The 22984-nt window shown below is 36.6% G+C and overlaps 1 long non-coding RNA gene across 1 annotated transcript in view; it reads right to left on the reverse strand.

Annotated features, from left to right (window-relative positions):
• Window positions 1–1872: 1872 nt before the first annotated feature.
• The window catches only part of LOC111745204, a 45414-nt gene continuing 24302 nt past the window's right edge, over window positions 1873–22984 (reverse strand). Inside the window, exon 4 of the long non-coding RNA XR_002782548.1 lies at window positions 1873–2587. This is a non-coding gene — a long non-coding RNA (uncharacterized LOC111745204). The remainder of the gene's footprint in view (window positions 2588–22984) is intronic.

A 22984-nucleotide genomic window follows, 5' to 3' on the forward strand; every position in this document is an offset into this window, starting at 1 on the left:
ACATACTACACAAAAATTTTTATTTAAAACTATTCAAAAACATAGATATTTTAGTAGTAACACAAAAACTATACCTTCCCTCAAGTCAATATACAGCAGACATTCCTAAATTAGAAAAGCCTCACATGCATAAATCCCTGAAAACTTCAAGTCTGAGTGATGAACACAAAAATTGATGGACAACAGGGTTAAAGAAACTGGAATCACGAATGATTCTGCTAAAGTGATTTATAAACACACAAATATGTATTCAAATAAATGAATACAAACAATATGCTGAATAAGGGAAATATAAGTGACTTTTAGACAGAATCAATGACTAATAATGGAAACAGCAGAATTAATTTTATTTATCATTCTATTGTTACCAAAAATTTTACAAACTTTTCACCCACAATGTCAATAAGGTGCTTGTAAGTTAATTATATTTTGTAAGAAATATGACTAAGGGCATTTTTCTTGTCTTTGGCCCTCCATGCAAATGTCTATTGCTTTAATAAAATCATGAACTTGCCTACTGCTTCCTCAATTTTAGCTTTTCAAAGTAATCCCCTATAAAAGTAAATCATAATTCAATCACAAGGGAGGTTAGATTCCCAAGTCTATTGATAAAGGTGTATTGACATAAAAGTAATATACTGGAATTTCAACCAAGGAGACTTCTTAGAAAGGGTTGTTGCCACCTTTATATGCCTAGTGCATTGATCAACCATAATTAATCAATAGGAGTGGTGATATTTAACAGACTGAACTCTTCTGGGAAACTATAGAAATATTCGTGGGTCAGAACTCAATTCTGATTTTAGGTTTACAACAATAAAAATAATTCAGTTTTGAGCTCTGTAAATTCATAGGAAAATGTACTTTTACAGAGCATATTGGTTCAAACATATCTCAGGGTTTTATCACCTAGTCAGAAATTCCAGTTTAACCTAAGGATTCATAAACTTAGTCCCAAAATTTCATGAAAACTGTCTTTTCTTGATGAAGAGAGTTCATATCTCAGACTTTCTTCAAAGTAAGTTATGCTATTTGGAAAGATGCATAGTAATTCAGGAACATCCAGAGGACTGAAAAATAATCTAAATAGGGTCTTTTATTATCAAAAATAACTTCTGAAATTGTGACATTATATTGATCAAATAATTCTACATTAGTTCAAAATCCACGTTTCTTCAGAGAACTTACCAAACTAAGTACAATCTTCAACTGCTATTGGTTCAAATCTATATGACCAACGTGTGCTGCACTTTTGCAAATGAATTATCAGTGCTCTTTATTTTCAAATGTAGCATATTAAAATATTGTATCAGTTAGGATACTTTTGGTTGCAAATAAAGGAAAACAAATCACAACCAAAACAATACAGAAAATTTATTATGTCACTTAAATGATACATAACAAGACTTCAGAGTTAGTAAATTTGGGACTCGATAACATCATCGAGGATTTGAGTTCTTCTCCTCAGAGGATTGGCTTTGTCTTCATTTGAGCTCAGATGAAATAGCTTCCATATTTCCTGGAGTTTCTTCCTTAAGTTTCCTTTTTATGTGGAGAAACCTTTTGCAAAAATAAACCCAGTAATACTCCCTTTTGTATTTCACTGGTCACAATTATATCACAGGCCCATTCCTAAAACAAATGTTTAGAAGGAAAACGAGAGTAACAAACAGTCTTAGACTAATTAGGATTTTTCTCGTAGTTGGGATAGGACCACTCCCTCTGAGCAAAAATCTTGATTTCATTAATAAAACCGAAAAGCGAAAAAAGAATGTATGTCAACAACAAATGTCTTGACACATCATTTAAGTCAATCAAAAGATCTAAATTGAAACTCTCAAAGAAGCTCGATTAATTTCCTTGATGTTTATTTACTAATCCTTTTTGAATGACTACTTTGTATCATACTCTCTACTAGCCATTTGACCTAACAATATGACTGCATTAAAATAAACCATATCTTAATACTCTGATTTAGTGACCTCATTTATAACATTAACTCCTTTTGGTTACATGTAGAAAAAGAAGAAAATGTTACATCTTGTTTCTGTGGTAAGCCTCACATGCAGAAATTACAGTAAAGGTTGTGAGCATGACACTGAGAAAGCTAGAAATGGAACTCTTCTCTGAAAACAAATCAAAACTCTTAAAACATCTTTTTGTTCCTCTCTTTGTAGTTTTCTTATCTGTGGCAAGTAAACTCCTTTTTCTGTATTTCAACCAAAAGTTTCCAATTTCTTATCATCAGGTGGTTAAGCTGGGCTAATTCATGTGGGCTGGAAAATCTTGTAAAAGATTTTTTGTGTAAAACCTCAGACAAATCACAGCATTGTTTTAGATGGACTGTACCAGACTGCAGGCTCCATGAGACATGCTCTTGGAACAGGAAAGAGAGAAGTACTGTATAAGGGCAGGAATCTAGGGAAGCCTATGTTCACTGGCGTTCTTCTGCAAATGGAGAGAACATCCAAAAGGTTCTTGCATAGCTCTTTCTTGCAATTAAAAACACTTCTGTAACTCCTATAATTAGACTTAGCATGTTTCTTTTTATCCTACAATGTCAGAATCATGGAATCCCTCAGATCATCTGGAAAACACAATATACAAAAAAGAATACGACAAACGTTCTTTATCTTTAAAATAAACATATTACATGTAAACAATTCTAGAAGAAACAACACACGAGCTGGCTTCACATTGCCCCAAACATCTAACAGTATAACTGTGAATAAACACTGATAGATTATATATTTTAAAAAGATACTAATACTTCTGAGGCAATTTACAATTTAGCAACACAACTTAGAAAAAAAAACATTAAAATACTGTCTTCTATTCATTTAGTAGAAATCTGTGGAACTGTAAAAAAGATCAATAATGCTCTTTATGTCCTTGATATAAAAAAGTCTCTAAAATATATAGCTAAATGGAGGGAAAGGGGGGGAAAGATCAGTACAATGTATATATTAGGCCACCTTTTATGTAAAAAAGGATTAAAAAATAATCTTTGTTTATCATTTTCCTATGTGTGCATAAATAAATTCTGAAGGGATAAAAAAGAAACTGGGTGAGGGCAGAGTAAAAATAGGGCAAAAGATGAACAAGAAAGAGATTTATCACAGTACAATTTGTTATACTTTGTTGGGGTTTGTATTAGGTAACTATACTACCTATCCAAAAAAAAAAAAAATGAATTAGAAAGCTCTCAGACTTCAGCTTCCACAAAAATGCAGCATACATACATTTTCCTATTCCTCCCACTAAGTACAATAAAAACTCTGGCTATGATATGTAAAATTTAAAAAGACCCTGAAATATGTAGATAAGAAAGCACAGCAGTTAGGATAGAGGTCATGTGAAGAACCCAGACTTCTACACACACCATTGGAAACAAGGCACCTTTCTCCTGCCTCGCAGGGGTGGTGTCAGCAGAGGTCTAGTGGAAAGTCAGGACTTTCACCATCGATCAGTGATAACAGGCCATGTCTCTCATCGCCTGCCTTTGTGTCAGTGGAAGACTTGTGGGGAGTAGCAATGAGGTGCCTCTTCCTCCAAGCCAGGGTGGAATCAACAGTGATCTAGTGGAGGCTTAAACTACCATACTACCCAGCAGTAAAAGAAAGCCTCTCCTCCCCCAGGCATCAATGAAAACCTAGACTTCTACCTCCAACTGGCGGTATAAAGATCACCTTCACTCATCAGAGAGATGTCAGAAAAGATCTGCTAAAACACCAGATTTGAAATAAGATCTAGAGTCATATAACGAAATTCTCAAAATGTCCAGGTTTCAATTGAAAATCACTTGTCATACCAAGAACCAGGAAGATCTCAAACTAAATAAGAAAAAAACAACAATCAAAAGACATCAACACCATGATGACTCAAATGTTAAAGCAGACATCATTAAAATGCTTCAACAAGCAATTACAAACTTGCTTGAAATAAATTAAAAAAATAAATAGCAAAAACTCAAAGTCTTAGAAAAGAAATTATATTTAAAAGAACAAAATAGAAATTTTAAAGCTAACAAATAGTAAAGTAAAAAATAAATAAATAAAACTTAATGGATGGACTCAATAGCAGAATGGAGAGGAAACAAAAATCTGAATTTGAAGGTAGAACAATAGAAATTGCCCAATGCAAACAACAGAGAAAAAGTAAGATGGGGAAAAAAATGTGAATAGAACCTCAGGAACCCGTAGGACTATGATATATCATATGATTTGTCACCGAGTCCCTAAAAAAGATGTGAAAGAGGGTAAGGCTGAAAAAAATATTCAAAGAAATAATGGCTAAAATTTTCTTAAATTTGGTAAGAGGCATAAACCTACAAATTAAGTAGAGTAAATCCCAAACAGGGCGTACCTAAAGAATCAGAATCCTAAATTTTAAACTTTTAAAAATTAAAGCCAAAGGAGGAAAGGAAGGAAGGGAGGGAGGGAGGGAGGGAGGAAAGAAGGAAGAAAAAGGAAAGAGAGAGAGAGAGAAAGAGAGAGAGAGAAAGAGAGAGAGAGAGAGAGGGAGGGAGGGAGAGAGGGAAGGAGGGAGGGAGGAAGGAAGGAAGGAAGGAAGGAAGGAAGGAAGGAAGGAAGGAAGGAAGAAAAAGAAAGGAAAAGAAAAGAAATCTTGAAAATGGAAAGATAGAAACAATGCATTGCCTATAGGGGTAAAAACACTGTAATGACAGCAAATTTCTCATGGGAAACCATGAGAGACAGAAGGACTTGTCACAGTATTTTTAAAGTACTGAAAGAAAAGAACTGTCAACCCAGAATTCTATATTCAATGCAACTATCCTTTTAGAAGAAAAGGAAAATTAAAGCATTCTCATATGAAAGAAAGCTAAGAGAATTTGTCACAAGCAGAACTATTCTAAAAGAATATCCTAAGGAAATTCTCTAAATAGAAAGAGAATTATAAAAGTAGAAATCTTGAAATATCAGATGAGAAGAAAGAACACATGAAGAGCAAAAATATGGGTAAATACAATAGACTTTCATTCTTTTGAGTTTTCTGAATTATGATTGATAGTTGAAGCAAAAATTATAACACCATGTAATATGATTCAAATTGTACATAGAGAAAATAAGATAATTACATTAAAAAGGAAATGAACACAGAGGGAGGTTATGCTTCTATACTTCACTTAAATTGGTAAATTGTCAACACCAGTAAACTTGGATAATATATGTATATATAATACCTTGAGCAAAAATTTAAAAAAATATATACAATAAGATATGCTTAAAACACTATAGATAAATCAAAATAGAATTCTAAAAAATGTTCAGGTAGCCCCCAGGAATACAGGAAAATGTAAATGGAGAAATGAAATCAGAGGAAAAAAAAAAACAGAAAATAAAAATAAAATGGCAGACTTACACTGAACATATCAATAATTATATTAAACATAAATTATCTAATTATATCAATTAAAAGACAAAAATTGGGAGAGTGGACTTAAAAATCGAACTTGTTGTTTACAAGAAATTTACTTCATACACATGGGTTTATTTCTGGGTTCTCTTTTCTGTTTTATTGGTCTAAGTATCTGTTTTTATAACAGTACCATTACTATTTTGATTATGATAGCCTTGTAATATAATTTGAAATCAGGAAATGTGATGTTTTCAGTTTTGCTCATCTTTTTCATTATTTTCTTAAACAAGGGTTCTCAAAATGTGGTTCCCACACTAGAGCATCAGCTTCTGCCTTGTTAGAATGGCAAATTATCTGGCCCCACACCAGACTTACCTGTTGCATTGGAAACCCTGGGAGTGAGGCCCAGCCATCTGTGGTTTAACAAATGCACCAGGTGATTCTGATGCATGTGAAAGTTTGAGAACCACTGTCCTAAAGAATGGGGTACAGACCACCTGCATCAATATCACTGGGGTGTTAGTGGAATATATGGATTTTTGGTCCCTACTCTAAGCCCTGAATTAGAACCTCTGAGGTCAGGTACAGAAACTCCAAGATATTCTCATTTCCACTAAAGTCTGAAAATTTGTACTCTATTCTCAATCAATTTCTCTCTTTCCCAATCTCTCTCTCAAGATCTACTAATAAGGCTTCAGCTATAATTTCTGCACAAATGACCCCTAAATATTACAGGCTACATTTTCAATTTCCTTCAGGCATGTCCACAAAAAATTTTTGCTACCACCTCAAAGTGAAAAACTATGTTCATTACTTCTCTCCTCCCTCCCTTAACTGACTTCTGACTTTTTTTCTTTTCCTAATCATCCAGGCCTAAATCTCATTAGCCAGGAGTTCCCTTTGTCAAATACAACATTCTCGATCACAAATCTAATTGCCCCTATTGCTTTTGTTTAATAACTTTCCTAAAATATCTTTTGCTTTTCACAGATTCTACTATTATTCTCTTTCTTGGCTAGAAATTATATAACAGTTTCTGTTAAGAATATTAACAGAAAGTGTTATGCCTCAGCTTCTAAATCCCAGTTTCTTTGCAGTAAGCCATGTCCAGCTAAATGTTTGATTATTGGATGGCCTCCCTTAACTCTTTTATGATTTGTTGCAGAATAGTCTAGTATAAAGCAAATCTATCTTGGACTCCGCCCATGCAGATTCAGTAACTGCAATACCAACTCGATCTCAGAATATTCTTCCACAAGAAATTTTGGCATATATTATTAGTAGCTAGAGCAACCCTAAATCTGAATATGCAAGATGATTAAAAAAAAAGAAAAGAAACAGTAAACTGCTTCATTGACAAACAGTTTTGGGGAGTGATGAAGAGAAAAGCACTTCATAAAAATAAAAGAAAACTTATTCACGTGGAGTATTTTGCAGCATTCATGACATCACCACAGCATTACCACAAAAGCACTTCATGTTTGGGGACGTCTTTCCTTTCATTATATCTCTCACTGCTGTTATTATAATAATTGTATTCCATGTTTGTTAGAATCACAAATGTTAGAGTTGAAGAGTACATTGGAGGTCATCTATTTCCTACTGCACTTTGTTTTGATGAAGGAAGCTTTGGTAAGGAAGGTAAAAGATTTGCCCAAAGTTACACAGCTAGTTAGTGACAGAGCTGAGATGATAAAAACCCAAGTCTTTTGACTGTCAGCCTTCTGATTTATTGGTCTTCCTTTGTGAGCAGTCAGGAAACATGACAAACCATAGGAAGACAGAGAGACATGAGGGAGAGGTCAGAAGGAAAAGCTGTGAGACCGAGCGAAGGACTGGGTAATTAGAACAAAGAAGAAAGGAAATGGTGTTGCTTAGGTCAAATATAAGAATAGAATTTGAGGGAGGACAATACCTAAATCTTCAACAGCTTTGTATTCAGTTTCACAAACTACATAGGTAAGACAGCAAACCCAAATTACATGTCTTTTGCAAATTGAAAAGCTTTATACGCAGTGTCTGAACTTTCCCCTAAAAATGCCAAGACTTTTCTTCACAGCATGTGACTGCGCTGTGACCAAAAAAACAAAATTAGATCAATAATTTGACCTTGCACAAATGACGTCAAAGGGGTGATTACAGGTAGTCCAGGAAATAATGTATTTCAGGGAAAGTTTATAATTATAGCAGTCCTTATAAATAATATGTACTTTTTAGTGCATAGTTATGCCTAGAGTAACAATATCATCGCTAGATACTTTATTTTACTTTCACCCTGTGTATACAGATTTTGTTTTGCAATGTTCTTCAGATTCCAAAATTGGATCTCAAAGACAACTGCCTTTACCTTTCTCTCTCTGCTTTGTACGAACTTTTTCAGTACACAGGGACATACAGGAGACTGCTACTCCTGCCCTTCTACAAATACTGTCAGTAGCACACAGGTTCAGATTTTCAGAGTGTCTGTGTATTCAATGTCTCACATACACACGCACATGTATGCACACGTGCACTCGAACGTGCACACATTTGCTTACCAACAAATATATTGCCAGGACTTCTTAAAACTGAAAATCTTTTCAGGTTTTATGCAGGTTCTACACTAACAAGCCTGGACATCTTTCTGAAGGCAAGTGTCTTTGGTGATATTGCTAATTCTCTGCTATTCGTGCTATCATAGTAGACCTAGGATACAGCATTAAATTCACCATTTGTCTTTCCACAGTTCATTACACACTGCCTAGGAACTTATACTTTCCATCCTCGTATTGTGAAGGAACATTTAAGAAAAAGTTCAGAGGGAATTTCTTTACTGGTCTTCAACCACCTGTAATTCACTTTAAATTTTGCTCCTGAAGTTAGCTGCCTAAAATACAGATGTAATCAACTATCACTTCCATGCTCAAAAACGTTCAATAACTCCCCTCTACTTACAGGGTAAAGATCCACCTCTTTACACGTTTTAGGCCCTCCTAGCCTGTTATAGGTTCTTGTCTCACAAAATCCCTACCAGTTTTCTCACCACACTCATTATTCTCACTCCCACCATCACTTATTCACTCCTTTGCTTCTACCACACCTCACACATACTTTCTCTCTTCCATTTTTACCTGAGGGAGTCATCTGATTTCATGAACTATCCCATCTGTTAGAAATAATCTCACCTTTATACATACTCCTAAATCTTTTCTAAGATATTAGAATTTCTTAGATGACACATTCCTGTCTAATATATGTCAGTGTGTGCATCCAAGCCTTGGGAGTATGAGAGAGGTGGGGATATACAGACCTCCAACTTGTGGGCTGAGATGTCCACACACATACATACATGCGAGGTGCCTCATAGTATGAGATGGAGCCAAGAGTGAAAAGAAAACATAACTTTTTTTTTAGCTTGAAAGGTTTATTTTATGAGCCTCTTGCTCTGGGCCCCCAAAATGTCAAGGATAGCAGGATAACCATGAACAGAATTGGGAGTTTTAGAAAATTAGCAAACTCCCTGCTCCTGTGAATATTCACGCACAGATTAGGCAACCACTAAACTGGGATTGTTTTCTTTCTTCTTCCTTAAAACTTTTAAATATATGACTTCCTGGGGACATGAAAAACCAGTTTGAATTTAGAATTTTCACACTCCTCTGTGGTCCATACTAGAATACAGCAGCATAGGACCTAGCCCCTGGCTCCCACACCCAGGCTGTGGCTGTGGCTTGCACTTAATCTCTTTCCATCCTCAGTAACATCTCACACTATATATGTGCCCTGTATATATGTGTGTTCAATACTGAAATTTTTACATAAGCATAAAAAATATTTATAATTCCATCATCCATAAAGATGTATATACAAAAATATTTAAGTTTGTTTCTCATCGCGCAAACTTGGAAACAAATATATATCAATGGGAAGTTAGATAAATGAAGTATGTTACAGCCTCCAATGGAATACTATGTTATGATTTTAAATGTATATTTGAAATAAAAATATTCACATTATATATTAAATTAAAATTTTGGCTAGATATAATATGCATACTATGATCCCATGCTTGTAAAATGTATATTTAACATTAAAAATAGTCATATGGTTAAATTAAAAAGCTGCTTAACTATAGTATCTACAATGTGATTCCATGGCTGTGTTATGGTATAGTGTAAAGACACAGGTTTTGGGATTCATCACAACCTTGGTTCCTCCATTTAACTATGTAGGATTCTCTAAGTCCCAGTTTATTCACCTGTAAAATGAAGATAATCATATTTACATAAAGAATTTTGTGAATATTTAAGGAATTGATATATGTAGACTTCCTAGCATAGTATCTGGAACATCAATAAATAATAATGTTATTGTATGTGGATTATATTTCATGTATGATTGGTTCTCTCTCTCTCTCTCTCTCTCTCTCTTTCTCTCTCTCACACACACACACTTCACAATATGGACCAAGAGCTTAACAAAGAGTGTTATCTCTGGGCAGTAAGATCTTGAGGTTATTTTGACTTTTTTGTTTCTTTTTACTTCACTGTATTTTTTATTTTTTATGATAAATTATTTTAGTTATTTCCAAAAGATATTTTTAAATAAAGTAAAAGTCATTATACACAAAGACTATTATGATTATTTAGATGTGAGGTCATGAATGTTTGAACTAGGGCTGTGGCAATGGGAATGGAAAATAGGGCAAAATGTAAGACACATTGCTTAGAAGTAAGTGAGTGTGAAAGGAAGGAACAAAGATGATTCCAAGAATAGTGGAAAAATTGAGTTAAGAAAATGGAGACTGATTTGAGAGTGATGACAATACTAGATTTGGTTATGAATACAGTATATTGGTTTGATTGGACAACAGAGAACCAAGAGAAAATGTTTGATGGTTTGTCTAAGCATTAGAGGTGGTTCACACTAGAGATATAGACTCACAAATTTACCAAAAAATAATACATATACATGTGAATACTCATAGTAGAGATATAAGAGAGAACAGAAAAAGAGGAAGAAAATCTGCACCAAGAGCCCAAATTTTGAACCCAAGACCATTTATAGAAAGTCCCTAAATCAATGAAGGATGAAGAAAGAGTAATTAGAGCAGTAATTCACAATGGTAACCCAGAATGAGGGGAAAATGTTCTGTGCTCAAATAATGGAATGGGTTAAAAATTTAACGCTTTCCCTGGCATTATTTTGTTTACATTCTTCTACTCAACTAAGTACTTTGGAAGGAGTAGGGAACATTAACTTGCCTGTTAGTAATACATATCTGAGTCTCTTCAGATAAATATTCTTCCAGGCTTTTATTTCCTCTCCCTATCCTTTCTTATTTTGGCATCCAGGTATTAACAGTGGGGTTTACATGAAGGCTGAGACAATTAAACATATCTCTTGCCAAGTCTGTTTTCAGTGATATCATGTTGGTAATTTGAAATTAGGCATGGCGTATTTACACCACAGAAGAATTTGTCATATGCTGTAAGTCAGAATTTCTTTTCAAAAGAGCTGGTTAAACATTTATCAGCATAGTACTCTTTACATTCCTTATAACAATAGACAACAGAAGGTTCTTTTATTGTCTTCTGGGTCTTTTGATCTCAGAGATAATATCTCTTGTCTGCCTGGGTACTAGTCAGCTTGTTAATAGCCACCGAAGTTGTCTATAGCTGGTCAACACAAGACCTGGTGTCATGACTTAGTACCCAGGGATGTTCCCTTGTGGATCATCCTCACCTCACTCCAATTAGTGGTAAAGATAACTCTGAAACCCCACTATGCCCTCAATTGGAACTCTTACTGGCCAGTCTCCTCCCTTGGTCTCTGAAATGGATCATCTTGTGCAGGGGTCTGCCTCACTCACCTTCAGCAGTAGGCCTATTGGCTCTCTAGTCAGCTATTTTTCTCTTCTCTCATAGGTCTTATAAAAACTCCTTGGACATTTATATGCCATTTGGAAACTAAAAGAGTTTCAAAACTGCTAACTTAGACTCAATGTCTGCCCAAACACTCCACGCTACCATTTTTACTCTAATGCTACCTCTCCAGTTGGTACAGTTAGTATAATGATAATTCTCCCCTAGTTCTAACCCAGAAATAATGTGCAAGACCCTCTGCATTGACTTTTCCTCACCCGAGATCTAGCTAGCAATGCTCTGCCACAAGATCTTGGCTTAAAGATGAAGCCATTGCACACATACTCGGACATTTGTTCCTCTTCCCTTCACCCTCTCCTCTCCTCTCCTCTCCTCTCCTCTCCTCTCCTCTCTCTCTGCCCTCTCAATCCAGGAAGCTCAGGCTTTCTTCCCTAAGGCAAAGGCTATCGTACATCATCTCTTTATACATCTCTAACTATGGCATATAGTAATCTCAACTTCAAAGAATGGCTGCCACTCAAGACTATTCCTGCTTAGGGGCCACAAATCAAATTTTATATGACAGTAAGCGCAATGCCTTTATCATTGTAGTTTGTACTCTACCCTTCCCCTGAAGCACTGAAACTCATTGCTTCAAAAGGTGGGGACCCCGGAGCAATGATGTTTAAAGGTATGGAAAAACATCTGGGAATACTTTTTAATATAGTCCCGTTACATAAGTTTTGGAAATGAGCTACCATTCATTCACAATGTGCATCAGATTTCTTTAACATACAAAATTTTTAAGGTGTTTAATAGACTCACGTGCATTGTGAATTTTCAAGACAGGGCTATACAGTATGTAGCTTCTCCCAAACTTACTTTCTTAAAAATCACCTCGTGGAACTAATTTTCTATGGAGCAAATTTTTGGAGACAGTGAGTTACTCAGGAGAACCAAAATAATAAATTATCAGAAAAAGAATAGGGTAGAATTTTCTAGAGAGAAAGAATACCTTGTTCTTGGTGGTCTTTATTTGTCTCTTCCTTTGTCTCAAAAACCAGAATTATTTCTGTTAGAAAAGGTAAACTGGCATTGATTTGAGAGACTCTCCAAGCATGTATATGTGCTACTTATTACAATGTTAAAGGCTTTTAGTAGCTCCATTATTGTTTTTTCTGCCATAAGGCTTTAACAATTTAGTAAGTTATCCCTTAGAGAATAAATAGTAACTGCACAGATTGAATATGTTAATGAAACTTTAAAAGTGCTTAGTTTAATCCTATTGAGCAATTTATGCAATGGGAAAATCTGAAAGAAGGCAGCTCTGTAAGGGATTAGACTAAAGTCCCTATTATCTGCTTTATGGATTACCTTCCTGGAGCCAGAGTCACTACTTTGCATTCATCTTTTCTGACTTTTTCACCTGCTATTCTTACTGGCATCCACAGTCGAGTAGGTATTAGAAGGCAGGAGAGGTGGAGGGGAAGGGAGGCATTAAGTTGCTATTATAACAGGCTTTAACTTTAAAACTGGAACTATTCTATTATCCTGCTGGCATTAAAATTAATCTACAGAACTCCTTAAAAAGTGCTCAAACATAGCAAACCTAGCGCAGCATACATTCACTGGTTTGATAATGAGGTCATAATATTCCCAAAGCTAAAGTTTGGGTTGAGCTTTCACTGAAACCCCAACTTTGCTGTCCTCTTGCGTCTCCTTTTTACTTCAAGAAGCATCAGAGCCAGAATTTTCCTTGGACCGCAGCTCTATTGTTCTCTCAGATGGACCTGACACACATAGTGCAGGGGCCTCGCACCCAGCCTGTACCCCAGGGTTGCCATGGAGAGAGTATGCTGGCTTTCGGCCCAACCTCACCAAAGGAACATTTTGGGCAGATTTGTGCTGCTTTCCAGGGAAACCTTTTAGCATGCAAGACATTCCTTGCACAAAAATACTAATTTTTTTTCTAAACAGTCTTTTGCTACTCTATTGCTAGGCATTTAAAAACATCAACAGAGTGTTAATAAGTGTGTGATTCTGATGCATCCATTAGCCAGCTTGGAAACACTGACTTTCACTGGTAGTTCAGCCACATGATTGTTATACAGATTGCACAAATATGGCATAATATGCATTACATATAACAAAATATTTGTAAATATATGAAGACTGTAAATGTTATAGATATATATTTAAATACTTGCCTACTTCCTTAGAGTTTACAAATACCTAGCTCAATTACATCATATTCTATAAAAAAAGAAGGAAGTTTGTCAACACAGAACACACAGAGGACCTCGAGGTGTTACCAAACTCAAAATGCAACCCAGATAAGATATCCTATTATATATAAACTAGCATTTTTCAAAAGAATGGATATATTATCATGACGAGAAAGTACAAATTTATTTAAAAGTGTTGCTGACATCATAATAGTTTTGTGTCCATTATGTATTTTTCCAATAAAGATACTAAAACTGCAATTATTTTGTAGAGAATCCATGAAATGTTTTTACATAAGAAGGAGGTATCTTATGAAATGATGGGAGTGAAGGTGATTTTGATTTTCTTGTTTTCACTTGTCCTCATTTTCTAATTTTTCTAAAATAAGCATGAGATACTTTTGTTATAAGGAAAATACTTTTTTGCCTAAAAAAATTTGGAAGCCAGTGTGATAGGTACCAAGACGTAGGTAATGAAGCACATTAGGTACAAGGATGGTTTGGTTTGAAGGCATTCAGAGCAAACGGCCCAGCTTGAAAAAAAAAAATTACCAAGATTTGGGGAGTAAGTAAGACTTGAGGGAACTATTTAAGGGAGGGAAAACCTTAGCAACTGGAAAAGTGAGAAGAAAGCATTTTTGGTAGATGAAGCATCGTGAACAATGGCAGGGCAGTCGGATTCTGCCCAGTAGGCCAAGGAATTGCTATGGAAATGGCAGCACACATATGTTTCTGTAGGAAGATGAGACACACTGACTGGGAATGACCAGGCTCAGAAGAGCTGGGAATGCTCACTGACACTGAACATAGCCTTTAGGAAATGAAGGTCTACTAGAGAGGCTTTTATCTAGACAGTGACATATGTACACATTAGAAGGTCAAAGGGATGATAAACTATAAGAAAAAGAGAGAGAGAAGCTTTAGTCAGGCTGGTGCTTCTCATAGGTGAGAGGTGAGACAGACAGTAACCCACAGGACTAAAGTGCTTCATGAACTACTCAGAGGAAATTCTCAGTCGCCTTTGGGTTGACTTATACAGCTTCTTGTTCTGCTTAAGTACCTTCGCTGACTTTCCCCCAACTCCTCAATCCTCTCAAATTTTCAAGGTGTCTTGTCTCTCTCTACTCAGGCACTAAATTAATCACCATGGACCATCCCCCAGGACCCTCCCCTTTCTGGAACACCACCTCAGACATTTTTACCCATCTGAAGCACAGAATTCTAAGAGCTCCCTGAAGAATAGAACAAGCTGCCTGGAGAGCAGAAGCCAGGAAGGTGTTCCAAGCTGATGGTCCAGCCTGGAAAACAGATCAGAAGGGCGAGAGGATATCACTGTGTCTCAGACAATAAACTTTGATCAGATACTCTGAAAAGTGGAGGAGGAGGTGGGGGTGGGTAAAAGATAGGCATAGGAAGAATGATTTAAAACCAGCGATTGCCATTAAACCACCAAAGAACAAAGTTAACTGATATGAATTTTACATCACCTCCTTTTTTATCTTTATTCTCTTATTCATTCATGCATTCAGAGTACATTTATTAAATATTGAATGTCACCCACAGAATACAAACTACTGGCTAGCCATGGGAATGGCTAATTAAGAAAATGCCTGGAAATAGTACTCTGAATGATTTTATTTGTTAATGCTATTCCTTTCTCTTAATGGCAGCTTTAATAAATCACACACATATTTGTGAAGTTCTCTCATGTATACCAAAAGATTGCATCTCTGTTGGAATGCATAAAAGCTATAATAAATAAACATTAAAAAATAAAATATGTCTCACACAGATCAATCACATATAGTGATAAAATTATGCACTGCTCCAGTTTGCAGTCCCATTCACATCACATTCTATGTGACAGAGTTAGGAAGTACACAGTCTGCAGGGTAAACAACGGAAAATTTTCTACAAGAGGAAGTTGGATATCTTGATGAACCACAAAGGATTCAAGGTAAAGTCAAAATAGAGGAGCAAAGTACTAGACACTATAATTCTTTATGAAAGAAAGTAAATCTTTATTTGCCTAAATGCCTTGCATATGGTAGGTCTTAAGATATTGGTTGAATAAACAAAAAAAACTATATACTAAATGCGTTTCATTACGTAAGCCCGAAGGAACTCAGGCGCAAGCAAGGGAAAGGAGATGAGATAACGCCAAACTGACCAAAATTAATTTCTGCTATTAGAAGAAATGGAGCTTGCAATGAAAAAATAAAGTTGAATTTCTTGCCCCCTGACATTTGGGACTAAGATTTAGTCACACATGTCATATCACTTTATAGTAACTCTGTGAGGAAAGGATAACATTATTACAACAGAAGAAAAAACTGAGGTTCAAGGATTCAGACGCAAAACTTCTGCACATTTGTTCTTCTAGCTATTGCATGTTTTTGTCCTATGCTAGTCATCTACTTCCTCTAGGAACCCAACTTTTAGGACATGGTTTTCTCTTGAGAATGTTTGATTTTCTCTCCCCGGCCTAGCCCAAGTTTTCAGTTTCACCCTCTGGATCTCTGGAAAAGTATTTTGTTTTGCTTTGTTATGGCTTGGCTGGGCTCCAAAGATTGCCCTGTCATAACTAAGAAGGCTCAGCTACAAACCATTTTGGAATGTAAGTGTCATGGCCCATATGGAAGGCAGAATACACCAGGAAATTGAGGGCTGGATATGCAATACACCTAATTACAGGATACGAAGAGGCGTGGTGAACCTGTCCTTGACTCTATCTACTATCCATATTCTTGGGGTTTCATTCTAGCAAGCAGATTACAGCAGCAGATATCTCTAGGCAGTGGGGCCGATTGAAGTAATACAGGCTGCAGTACCAGAGTTTAAGAGGTAAGTTTATTGGAACCAGGACCCTAGCCAGAACCAGCAGGTAGAAAAATAGAGATTAGAGCCCAGCCATAAAAACAAGACAACTGCTCCAAGCTTAGCATCCTGCCAGGTTCTCAGACAAGGGAGTTGATGTTCAGGATAGCACTGCAGTCCAAAAAGGGACAAAGATACTCAGTAGGGAATAAAGTAGCCTGGACTATATCCACACACTGTTCTTGACACATAACACTGGTCTTTCAACAGCAGAATTCAAGTTCTAACATGAAAAAGAGTGGCCAAAACATACAGAAAAAAGAAACATAGAGAAATACTATTGAGTAGATGGGGCTAAAAAGTGGAAAGAGTGTAAGAGCCAAATCCTCATTTGCCAAAACAGGAAATAATTAGACATAGTCAAAAAGTGATAAATCAAGAATTAGAATAATAAATAATTAGAAATACAGAGGTAAAACCAGAAGGGAAAAAAAAAAAAAAACAACAGAGTAATCTCTAGGTTACACTAGGGAATGGAACTGAAAGATCGGGAGGTACATGGAGAGAAGCTACTAGTTTTTATTATATGCCTTACAATAGTATTTTTTAATTGTGGTAAAAGATACTTAACATAAAATTTACCACTTTTAAATGTACAATTCAGTGGCACCAAGTTTATTCACAGTATTGTGCAACCGTCACCATCATTCATTTCCAGAACTTTTTCATTGTTCCAAACAGAAGTTTTGTACCCATTAAATAATAACTCAGCCCCTAGTAACCTCTTTTCTACTTTCTGTATCTATGAATTTGCCTATTCTAGATGCCTCATATCAGTGGACTAATACAATAGTTGTTCCTTTGTGTCGCACTTATTTCACTTAGCATAATGTTTTCAAAGTTCATCTACATTGTCAGAATTTCATTCTTTTTTTATGACTAAATAATATTCCATTATATCTGTATATTTTGTTTATTCATTTGCTAATGGACATTTGGATTCTTTCCACCTTTTGGCTACTGTGAATAATGCTGGTGTACAAGTATCTGCTTGAGTCTCTGTTTTCAATATTTTTTAAACATATGTCTAAGCATTACTTCATTTAAATTTTTTTTCAAAGAATAGTAAAGAAAAGGAGGAAGAGACTAAGGAATAAAGAAATTAAATAATAAAGAAAGAAAGAAATGGGCTGAACCTTTAAGTGGAAGACCCAGATTATGAGGTCAGAATGTGACAGTGTGTTGAGGACAGGTGGCAATGGTGATCCACATTCCTTATAGCCAGAGTCCCTTAACTGCATCCAAAGTTGCTTACACCAAGAGTGAGATAGGCTACCTTGGTTCTGAATCCATACAGTACCTGTAGGAATAGAGACAAATTATTTAACCTCCATCATACTCACTTTCCTCATCTGGTAAAATGTTTGAATTTTTTTTTTTTTTTTTTTTTTTTTTTTTTTTTTTTTTTTTTTTTTTTTTTTTTTTTTTTTTTTTTTTGCCAAGCCTGCATTCAGCCCTCTCTGATATTTATTACTTGTAATATCAACAGATAGTATAAAACTATGTGCTTTTACTATGGCTAGGCCCCAAAGATTATAAAATGAATAAGTAGAGGTATGACAACTGATTTTTGATCATATCATAGACATTTAGGATATTATGAGAATCTGGAACATGCTTGATTTTTTGCAGAAAGAAGTTCACCTATTGAGTTGTCACTGCAACCACAGTGTGAGTGTGTATGTTCAGCTTCCTGCTGGGCACTACTGACACAACTCTGGCAAAATGGAGTGCTCACTCACACTGCCTCCCTGCAGATCAGTGAGACATTCAGCTCTACCAACCACCCTGTTGTCTTCTCTCCGGTGACAGTGTGACACTGATTTGCGTGACTCCTTGCTTCCAAGTAAGCTCAGCTCCTTGTTGGGCACCGCTGCCACTAGGGAAGGGGAAAGTGGGGAGCTGGTTCACACTGCTTTGTTGTTGCAGGGTTGAGGTGGAAGCTCAGCTCTCCACTGGCTCACTCAGGAGGGAGATTGATGTTGGGGTAAGTAGAATACTGTTAGCTCTACCTCATTGTCTCATTGCTGTCATGACAGTGGAGGCTCAATCCTTCACTATACCCCACTGACACTACCCTGGCAGAGGAACTAGAAAGAGGGTGGGGTGGACGTCAGCTCCCTCTTTTGCCTCACTAAAACCTGGGGATAGTCAGAAGCAGTCTTTCCATTGGTATCAGCCATTAAGTACAGTATTTTGAATATCACTGATTTTACCAGGATATTATTTAGAAAAACATCAGAGAAAAAACATTTGATCAGAGTGTTGAAAGATCAATGTCATTAGCCAGATGGGAGGAAAGTCTGGGAGAATACTCTCCAAGAAGGAGCAGTTGAACACAGGGTCTAGCAATACAGCTCACCAAAAAAGGAGGCTGGAGGTAAGGGCCAAGGGTCCATCATGAACTACCTCCTTTGTCAAGAATTAAATATTTTTCTAGAAAGTGCAGGGAAGCCTCAGAAGTCTTTGACTGCAAGTTATGGAATGTCTGATGAAAGAGGTGGCCAACTAAGGACTGCAGCAGGAATTCAGATGAGAGATAGAGAAACTCCTATTACTGTCAGAGAAACAGCTATAAAGGTAGCAGTCAGAGGTCCTCTGAAAAGAGTACACTGGGTCTGGAAATTGCAAGTCATTTTTGGTGTTGGTCAGTGGTGAAGTGGGAGATACATTGCTGAACGCTGAAAAATAAATGTCTCAAAGCCCTTATCATGCATTCAGCTCTTCTAGTCTTTCAAGAATTCTGGGAGTAGCTTGCATGTTTCCTAGTAATCTTTAGCTCTGAGTACCTTCTTGGGTTGGATTAGTTCAATTTATAGATCTTTTCACTATTCTGTGAAAAGACTTATAAATTGAACCAAACTTTCAGTTTGGTTCACACTGAACCAAACTTCCAGTTCCCAATAAAATCTTGCTTACCCACTGCAAGACAGTACCAAAGCTCTCTTGAGATTATGAGCTTCCTTCTGTGGTAAGCAATAAACTCAGCTTTGTGTCATCAACAGGTTGTGTTTGTGATGTTTGCGGACCCAGAATTTGACCGCTCTTATCCAGCCATAGAACTCCAGCCTTTTTCTTTGTTTTCATGCACATATCACTAATATGTGACATTTGCAAAGATAGCTAACATTTCTCTGTTTGTATTTTATGTCATAATGCTGCCCAGACCTCATCAACCTCAAAAGCCTTTGATTTCACGCTTATCCTAGACTCATGTAGACAAACTTCTCTCATACTCAATTTGATTACCAAAAGCAAAGCAATGTCCTCTCCAACTGCTCCCTGCCACCGCAACCACTGTCTCCTGTCTCAGGGTCTACGTTTGCAAATCCAGGGGCCTTTTAAATAAGAGCCCTGCCAAAAAACTGACCTCCACCCTTTAGCAGCCTCAATCTGTCAAGGGTCTTAAAATTTCTGTCCTAAGCTTCCTTACCAAATTCACTAAAGGTCCGTAAGCAGAAGTGGCTACAAGTCTTTTTAGGTTTTAAATTATGAATTTGATATTGTTTCTGTTATACTAACCATTATAATTGCTCTAATGGATATGTATATAAGCTCAAAGAAGCATAAAAGAAGTTATGCAAGTAAGTAGGCCTGTGTGAGCCTGGAAAAGCTTCCAGAGGAGCTGAGATGTAAAAGGTGAATTAGCCATTTGTGTCAGAAGCAACAGCAGTCAAGGCATTAGAGGTTGAAATAATAATAACCATCTCTTATATTTATCGAGCACTCCAAATATCAGCCCTGTTCTAAGCATTTTCATTGAGTTAAAATTATTTAATCCTCTCAACCACGATAGGAGGTCCATACTGTTTTATCATCCTCATTTAATAAATGGTGAAATAGGGGCAAAAGATATTTTGCAACTAACTCAAGGTCACATGTAATTTCTAGAGTCCAGGATTTAAACCCAGTCAACAAGAGTCCACTGAGTCACAACACAATTTTTCTTCCTACTGAAAAAACAAGATGAAGTTAAAAAAAAGGGGAGGGGAGGGAAGAATTGCTAAAGAGTTGGAGCATCAGGCACAGAGAAAAATAAAGGAGGAAGATGAAGCTGTATAGATTTATCTTCCATCTTTGGGGTTTTGTCATTTATAGACATCTTCACTTTGTCCTTATGATTCTTCTGAATTGTTTTAGAAAAAGAAAAGAGCACAGTTCAGGATCCTTATTTACTGCTAGCATGGAGAAAGGGTTCCTGCCACAAGTTGAGACCAGGCTCAGGCTCATATGATGGTGTAGGAGAATGATTGCTGGACCAGGAGCTAGAAGACTCAGTGCTGACACACAGAGCAAGCTCTGACTTTGGGAGAATCACTTAAATCACACAAAAAAAGGATTTATAAAACTACAATTTTAACACCAATGGCTAAAAGTCTTTTTTAAAGAGAGCATTTACTGGGCTATTGCTAGCAAGCAAAAGAAGACCAAATCCTGGGGTATGAAGTCAGAACCACTACCAGCGGGGCCAGGTGGAAAAGGGAAAATATTAGCTGTCCTGGAGTTGGTGAAGTTTTTTTATAAATCAAGTTTGGGGAGAGGGTGGCGGGAATAGAAGTGTTTTGAAAGAATTTGCATTGGCTATAGATAAAAGGGTAGGAGAAGGTAGAGCAGGGCTAGTTCTGGGATAGGTGCAGAGTCTTTGAGGAAGAAATGCTTGCTGCTTTGGGTTGGTGGTGGGCAATAGTCTAGAATGTTCATGTGTACACAAGAAGCAGAGTCTCCTGGGGTTTGATGGCCTGGGAGTTAATTCAAAGTTCCGGCACATACTCAGGAATGTGAGCGGTCTTTTTAGCTGGCCCCCAGCTATTAACAACCTAACTGCTCTTTCTTTCACTCTCTGTCCCACTGTACTTTAATTTAGAACATCTCAGAATTTTTTCTTGTCAGATTGGAACTCAGTGGTTTCTGAAATTGCATCAAGTTCCATGTCCCTATTGTCTCCTGCTGGCTTGCACTTGGACCTGCTGCCAGCTGGGTTTCTCATGTTTGTTCTTTCTTCCTCCTTCTCTCCTTCTGCTTTACCCCATCTGCTACCTCCCACTGTTCTGGCACCATCTGTTATTTTCATATGTCCTGATAGCTCAAGAATGTGTTTTACATGGGAAGTTTCTCCTATATGGGATTATGCTCCTTGTAGGAAAGATACTTTATTAACAAAAAATGTGTAATTGTATTCTCTGATAATGGTTATTTTTTCCTTTAATCTCATTTTTTCTTCTTTATAGTATTTATGGTATTAGAAATATATGTATTTATTACAGAAAGTCATAAAAATTTGCATATATCTTTCTAGACTCATATACATTATTAACTATCTTTTATTTCAAATCCCTATTTCTGAGAAATTTGCTAAAACTCCTACATTAATTGTAAAGATTGTTGCTTCTGTGAAATTAAAAGAGCTAGAAAGAGAGAGCAAACAAATAGGTAGAAGAAATGCGTAAAATAGTGAATAAAATTGTTTCCAAAGAGAACTGATCAAATTTTAGTCTTAGAAACTCATGCCTCAATTTATTCCATATTCATTTTAGTCCTGCAAAAGTTAAAACACTATAATAATTATGCATGAGTACTCTATCTAGGGGTCCCCAGTCCCCGGGGCCTCAGACCACTAAGGGTCCATGGCCTGTTAGGATCAGGGCTGCACAGCAGGAGGCAAGCAAGCAAAGCCTCATCTGTATCTGCAGTCATTCTCCAGAGCTATCATCACCACCTCAGCTCCACCTCAGCTCCACCTCAGATCATCAGGCATTAGATTCTCATAGAAGCACTGGTCCCTGGTGCCAAAAAGGTTGGGGACCACTGGATAGGGCCTATACCACTTCTAAGAAACACACAGCATGGTATAGATACAATCCCATTTCCTTTCATCAAAACAGCAAGTGCTGTTTCCCCACTTTAGAGGTATGTTACTAAGCTAAAAGTCACCAAAATTGTTAATGCCTTAAACTTTTATGCAATTTGGGATTAGAATGAGACAAAAATTCTATTCTCTCTATTGTTATTTCCCTATTGTTAACATAACAGTGAGTCTACATTATCTCTCTTTTGAGAAAAATAAATTCATCAGAACTGCAGGACAAAGAACAGATCATAAAAACATTCCAATTTCATTCCTGTCTCTTGGAATACAAGCAAGCTATGAATGTAAATGTTGGTAAAACATTCCTAGGTCCTTAGATGAGAGGTGTTAAATAAACACGTTTTTAGCTGAGCCTGAAAAATGTGTTTACTTACAAACTTTCTATACAATTCTGACTGCTTTCCAGGAAACAGGCTCCCTTCATCACCACAGGGCTTTCTCCAGAGCCTGCCTGCTCTTGTTTTTCGGCTCCCTTGACATGTGACCCACTCTTTGAGAAGACTGTTTGTTTATGCTGAGATGCATCATCAATTTTCCCACTGTAAATGCTGCCTCTGCTCTCATGTGAATCAGAGATTGTTGAACTACTCCTGACCTACAAGTCTACACGTTGCCCCCTCCCCAATATTTCCTTCATTAGAGCTTTTGCTCTTTTTTTTTTTTTACTTCCTGTCTTGCCTTCTTCCCCTGTGCTTGCTATTTTTTTAGTCCTAAACTTCTTTACCTCTCTGTGTCTGTTTTATCCAACTTTAATCATTATATCAAGAGACCACCCCTTTTCTCATTGTTAAAAG

The sequence above is a fragment of the Pteropus vampyrus genome, unplaced genomic scaffold (genome assembly GCF_000151845.1).
Source record: "Pteropus vampyrus isolate Shadow unplaced genomic scaffold, Pvam_2.0 Scaffold148, whole genome shotgun sequence".
In the NCBI taxonomy this organism is placed as follows: domain Eukaryota; kingdom Metazoa; phylum Chordata; class Mammalia; order Chiroptera; family Pteropodidae; genus Pteropus; species Pteropus vampyrus.